Genomic DNA, 6492 nt, shown 5'->3' with positions numbered 1-6492 from the left:
TTACAGCTCAGTATGTGTACAAAACAACAGATCACAAGGGCAGTGGCGGTGGAGTTTCTCACATTCGTGTGGTCATTCAGCATCGTGTATCTGGCTCCACCATTTTCCGCTGCTCTCTCCGTTGCCAAAACGGATCATAAGACAGTTCGTCACAGTCATACTAGTGATATCTCATGGGTTTCGGAGAGCTTGCTTCTCGAATCTCCAAGGAATACTTGCACACGATCTTGGCCCGCTCATAATACGTCCAGCCTGTTACAACAGGGAACGTTCTTTTACCCATAGTTACCTATGTACCTATTACCTATGTACCGCAGCTGCGGTTGACGGGGTGAGGGTTCAGACCGCCCTCTTAAGAAAAGAAATAGGGCATTACAGTATTATACCAACCATGTTACGAGCTAGTAAGCCGCTTAAGGCAGCTTATTACAAAATTTGGTGTGCTTACATAGGTGGTAAAGCCCGGAAGTTTCCGACATCATCCTTCAAGTTACCCGTATTCTGTTAAACGGGGTGGGATGGAAAACTGCGTTTATCTGCACTGAGGGTGCAGGTATCTGTGTGGTCAACTTATTTTCAAAGACGTTTGACTCTATTGCGTCTGTACACACCTTTCTACAAGGTGTCATCAAAGTGCAGCCTCCATTTATCCCACCTACAGCGCCAGGTGACTTGAGGTTGGGTTCAGATTTCTTACAGTTTTCATATTTTGAACCCTTACAATAAATGGGGATTAAGTTTCTCACTTGGGAAAACATTTTTCTTCTAGCCTTAGCTTCGGCAAGGGTTTTGTTTTCATATTTGGGTGCCTTGTATTCCAAGCCACCGTATTTGAGTTTTCTCATGACAAAGCAGATCTTCGGACGAATTCCGCTTTATTATTCTTCACATCAATAAACCAATAGTGGTTCCTGTGTTGACAGCACATTCTAGAATTCTGAATGTGGTACACGCATTACGCGTTTATATATGTCCCGAACGTCTACAGTACGTGATACGGATACGTTGTTTGTTCTCTATAATGCTGCCAACTGGGGTTAGCCAGTTTCTCAGCAGATATTATCCAGTGGGATAATAATAATGACTACAAGTCAGGCTTACTTTAAGGCTAAGTTACAATAATGACTACAAGTCAGGCTTACTTTAAGGCTAAGTTACAATCGCCTACGTCAGTAATAGCTCATCCCACAGGTTCTGTGGGAATGTCAGACCCAGCGGGTCGTGGAGCGTCTACGACGCGGCTACATAGCCTTCAGTGCACCACGTTTGTGCACGTTTACACGTTATGAATGGTTGCGGCATCAGCATCTAGCTTTGGCTGCCTACTGTTACAAGTGTCAAACAGCTCTCCCGCCCACGAGGGAAGCTTTGGTACGTCCCAAGAGTACTCCAGTGACCCCTAGTGGATGAAAAAGAAAATAGGATTTTGGTACTTACCAGGTAAATCCTTTTCTTTGAATCCATAGGGGGCACTGGACGCCCACCCAGAGCAGTTTTACCTGGGTTGTTTTAAGCTCAGAGGAGCTTAGGGTAACACGTTTTACCTGGTTTGTATTAAGCTCAAAGGAGCTTATGGTAACACATTTTCACCGATTGGTTCAAACTATAAAGGTCTATCGGTTATGCTGTCAACTGTTTAGTTGACACTAACGTTATGGGTCAACTTTGTTGTCCGTTATGTTATAGAAATTCTCCATTGTCAACCTCTCTATAGTAGTTCGCTCAGTAAAAACACTGGGTTCGTACACTGAGGTACTCTAGGGATATGGAGGGGTGGAGAGTTCTAAATTTAAATATTCAGTGCCTTTGTTCTGCTACGCCGCCCATATCCCAAGAGTACTCCAGTGCCCCCTATGGATTCAAAGAAAAGGATTTACCTGGTAAGTACCAAAATCCTATTTTCTTTATCATCCACTAGGGGTCACTGGAGTACTCTTGGGATATGGACGGGCGTAGCCGAACAAAGGCACTGAATATTTAAATTTAGGACTCTCCCCCCTCCATATCCCCGAGTACCTCAGTGTACGACGTCAGTGTTTTTTCGGTGCTCACAGCACGAACATCGGCTTGTGGGAAGAGCCCACATTTGAGATTTTATTTTTCATTTTACTTTTTATTTTTACACTTCCCTTCCCCAGTTTCTTGAAAAACATGGGTCCAGGATGGTGCCGCTGCAAGGCAGCGTATGGCGTGTCGGTCCTCACAAAGAGCACCCTCACAGCCACAGGCGCTGCAAGGCAGCGCATGGCGTGTCGGTCCTCACAAAGAGCACCCTCACAGCCACAGGCAGCCACTGTCTCCTGCAAGCTGGACGGAGCTTACAGAAGAAGCCCCGTCACAGCCAGGAATAAGCAAAGAGCTGGACGGAGCTTACAGGAAGAAGCCCCGTCACAGCCAGGATGAAAGCCCCGTCACAAGCTGGACGGAGCTTGCAGGAAGTGCGGCACAAGGTATGGTGGGGTGTCAGGGCGGTCAGCTCACGCTGCCGCCCTGCTGTGTGGGAAAGTGTAATTTTACTGTTGCCCGCCGCTGAAGCCGCCGCTGAAAGTGTCCCGCTGAACTACGCTAGAAACAGCGCAGACCGGCCGCACGTCACTCAGAGACGCCGGCCGCTCTCCCAGCGCTGATTACCCGGCACCGCTGTACGAGAGGCGCCGCTGAGACTACGTATCCGGTTTCTAACAGAGCGGCCGCACGTCACTCACAGACGCCGGCCGCTCTTCCAGTGAGGACACCGCACGCCGCTGATGCCCGGCCACTGCTGTATGAAGCGCCGCCGCTCTTCCGGACGGCTCCCCGGCGCTAGACAGCGCTCCCCTGCTCTCCCTGCACCCGCTCCCGTCCGCGGCAGGTAACATGGGGGAGACTACCTCACAAGCAGCGCAGCTGCAGGGGGGGTGAGGGGGAGTAAGGCCCATAGCAGCAGCACCATATAGCAAGGCTGCATGGGTTAAGAAATAGGCTGTTCAGTTTTTTAAACAGTAAAGGATAGGCTATCAGTGTCATAACCTATTGCATTTTTAACATGTTGCCTGGTATTTTCTGTTAAGGCTGCAATATAATACAAAATTCACTGCAGGCAGTGTTCATATTAAGGGAAGGATAACTAAATGTATTTTACTGTATCCTAGACTGTATAATAGGCTATTAAGCCTATATTAACTGTATAATAGGCTATTAAGCCTATATTAACACTGCAGCAGGTAGCCTGTACTGTAATTTTCTGTGAAAGCATGGCATGACGGCCATTTTAATCATTGCTGTTTTTCCAGCTTATAATTCCAGAACTTTCCGGCCATACACCTCTACTCCACAAGGAGGCGCAGGGGTGTTAGTGGGAATTTTTTGCTTCAGGTTTCACATAAGTTAGCCATGTAATCTGTATTTCTACATAATTCTAGAACATTCCTGCCCTATATCTCTAAGCCACCAGAGGCGCAGGGGAGTTAGTAGGAATTTGGTTCGGGTTTCATATGCCCATGTGAACTGTTTGTCACATAAAGAATACTCTGGTTTCTCTTCACATCGAATAAATCTTTCGGTTTTTTACTAAAGTTTCAGTAGAGAGAAACAACCGTGAGGTTAATATAAATATGCTGTTCAGCAATAACATATATATATATGACGCATAATAAGGTCAATAAGTCGGCCAAGTGTCTGTCTGTTGCCTATTGGGGTGTCTGTCTACATAGCGAGTAAGGCTCTAGCGCAGACTAAAAATAAATTTAAAAATCCTACGTTGGCAATTCAAATTAAAAGAGCGGTAACATCGGAGTCTCGGAAGGGACTCCGCCAGCTCTAACAAAAGACAGTCTTTCCAAACGGCCACATTCCCTTTGGGTACCAGAGTGTTTATTTCACTGGTCTTATAATTTAATGCACGATTTTATGTCAAATCTCACACCGATAGCTACGAGTGAGAAGGGTACATTAGTCCAGCACTCAGATAGTGCGGGGTTTTTGACAACATATATAATCGGTTCCAAAATGACGCAATCCGCTATTGGTAAAGGCGTTTTCTGTCAAACTTTATAAAAACCCAGGATACATTTGGGTTACTATAATCTATGTATGAAACAATGACGATCACTGTTAAAACAAGCTGCACAGTATATCTGTAAAGCTTCTGCTAACGCCGGTTACTTTCATCGTCGCTACTTAAGCGCGACAAGGCCAGAGCTCGTTTGCTCCTAAATTTGATATTCAGATATCAAGACTCAAATACTTGTAACGGCGTTTTATCCCTTTATAAGCGGTGGTATAAAACAGTCACGCCTTGTAATGACAGGACGCTACAGTCAGCAAGCCAGTGGTTTCTTGACCTCTTTTCCAATTGTGGAAGCGCGTCTTTACATGTTACATTTGCGAGATTTCCAGACTTCAACTCATGCATGTCTCAGCTAATTACAGATTAAAGGACAAAACTGCCTCTGTGGAACGGTTTGGCAGGTTGCCATTTAGTCTTTGCTGGTTTATAAACCAGGCAGTAGTACTCCAACAGAGTCAGAGTTACTCATTCCCCTCTGTTTGAGCAAAACCAAACAGCTCCGTCGCAATATCAATCAGCAAGTCACTTACTACAGTTGGAAAATGGATTTTCTGCGGTTAGTATTTGCTTATTGGAGCCACAAAATTGCATAATTGCATTTGATCTTCACAATGCGTATTTACCCATTCCGGTTTGTTCATCACAGGTTCTAGCGTTTGCAAATCGCCACAACCATTAACCATTTCAGGTCTACCGTTGCTTATCGCTTCGGGTATTTACCAAAGTGATGTTGGGATGATAGCTCATCTCACATAAGAACTCTGTCTCAACAGAGTTTCTCTATCTTAGATGATCTGCTCATAAGAACTCTGTCTCAACAAAGTTCCTCTAACTTGCGCTACTAAGGTATACTGCGGTAGCAGATCAAGTTCGAAAACGATCGCATCTAATTCCGTCTAAACGATGTCAATTCCTAGGTAAGATTATAAATACGGTAAATCAAAGACTTTTACCTACTACACCAGCAAGAACAAATGTACATCTAGTAATTAGTGCAAAACACGCACACTAGCGGTACATTGGTGTATTCACCTATTAAGAATAAAGATGTGTTTTCAATTTAGTTCGTCACCCTTCACTCGCGTTTCCCACAGAGGGACAAGGGTGCATATACTCTGGACGAGAGTCGCAGTGAGTCAGGATTTGTAGTTAAAATCAGCGACAAAGGTTCTAAAACACGACAGATTGCTGTCGATAAATGTCCTAGAACTCCGTGCATTTTACAATGCAATACATGATTCGCTTTCAGTCTCACCAGGGATATACTCTGGTTTCTCTTCAGAACGAATAAATCTTTCGCCTTTTACTAAAGATTTCCATGGAGAGGAACAACCATGAGTTTCATGTAATTTTTTGATGCCTGGCTCACGCTGGGCTTAAGCAGTCAGACAAGGCAACGGCAGTTGCATACACAACAACCAGGGAGAACCAAGAAGCCGCATGGCAATGCGGCAGGTAACTCAAATCCTCAATGGCTCAGAACACCATTATGTGGAAATGTCAAGAGATCATTCCGTGAGTGGACTTCTGTTAGACAGATGATCTCACCCGTCAGGATTTGGATCCTGAAAACTGGACATTAAATCCAGAGGTGTTTCATATGTGAGTCCACAGAAGGGGGTTACCCTCAAGTATACATGATGGCATCTCGCCACAATTACAAAAGCTCAGTATGTGTACAAAACAGATCACAAGGGCAGTGGCGGTGGAGTCTCTCACATTCATGTGGTCATTCAGCATCGTGTATCTAGCTCCACCATTTTCCGCTGCTCTCTCCGTTGCCAAAACGGATCATAAGACAGTTTGTCACAGTCATACTGGTGGTATCTCATGGGTTTCGGAGAAGTTTGCTTCTCGATTTTCCAAGGAATACTTGCTCACGATCTTGGCCCGCTCATAATACGTCCAACCTGTTACATCAGGGAACGTTCTTTTACCCATAGTTACCTATGTACCTATTATCTATGTACCGCAGCTGCGGCTGACGGGGTGAGGGTTCAGACCGCCCTCTTAAGAAATAGAGCATTACAGTATCGGTTATACCAACCATGTTACGAGCTAGTAAGCCGCTTAAGGCAGCTCATTATTACAAAATTTCGTGTGCTTACATAGGTTGTAAACCTCGGAAGTTTCCAACATCATCCTTCAACTTACCCGTATTCTGTTAAACGGGGTGGGATGGAAAACTGCGTTGATCTGCACTAAGAGTGCAGGTATCTGTGTGGTAACCTTATTTTCAAAGACGTTTGCCTCTATTTGCGTCTGTACACATCTTTCTACAAGGTGTCATCAAAGTTCAGACTCTATTCATCCCACCTACAGCGCCAGGCGACTTGAGGTTGGGTTCAGATTTCTTACAGTTTTCATATTTTGAACCCTTACAACAAATGGGAATTAAGTTTCTCACTTTGGAAAACATTTTTCTTCTAGCCTTGGCTTCGGCA

At 44.9% G+C, this 6492-nt stretch overlaps 1 protein-coding gene and 1 non-coding gene across 2 annotated transcripts in view; both read left to right on the top strand.

Moving 5' to 3' along the window:
* The window catches only part of MCM6 (minichromosome maintenance complex component 6), a 136460-nt gene that overhangs the window by 116557 nt on the left and 13411 nt on the right, over positions 1–6492 (top strand). The window lies entirely within an intron of this gene.
* LOC134946811 (U5 spliceosomal RNA) lies at positions 5311–5425 on the top strand. Its single transcript, XR_010182398.1, has one exon. It is a non-coding gene; the product is annotated as a U5 spliceosomal RNA (small nuclear RNA).

This window comes from Pseudophryne corroboree, chromosome 7, assembly GCF_028390025.1.
Source record: "Pseudophryne corroboree isolate aPseCor3 chromosome 7, aPseCor3.hap2, whole genome shotgun sequence".
Classification (NCBI taxonomy): Eukaryota; Metazoa; Chordata; class Amphibia; order Anura; family Myobatrachidae; genus Pseudophryne; species Pseudophryne corroboree.
Note: the sequence above shows the minus strand (reverse complement) of the source record. Positions and strands in the feature narration are given on the sequence as shown.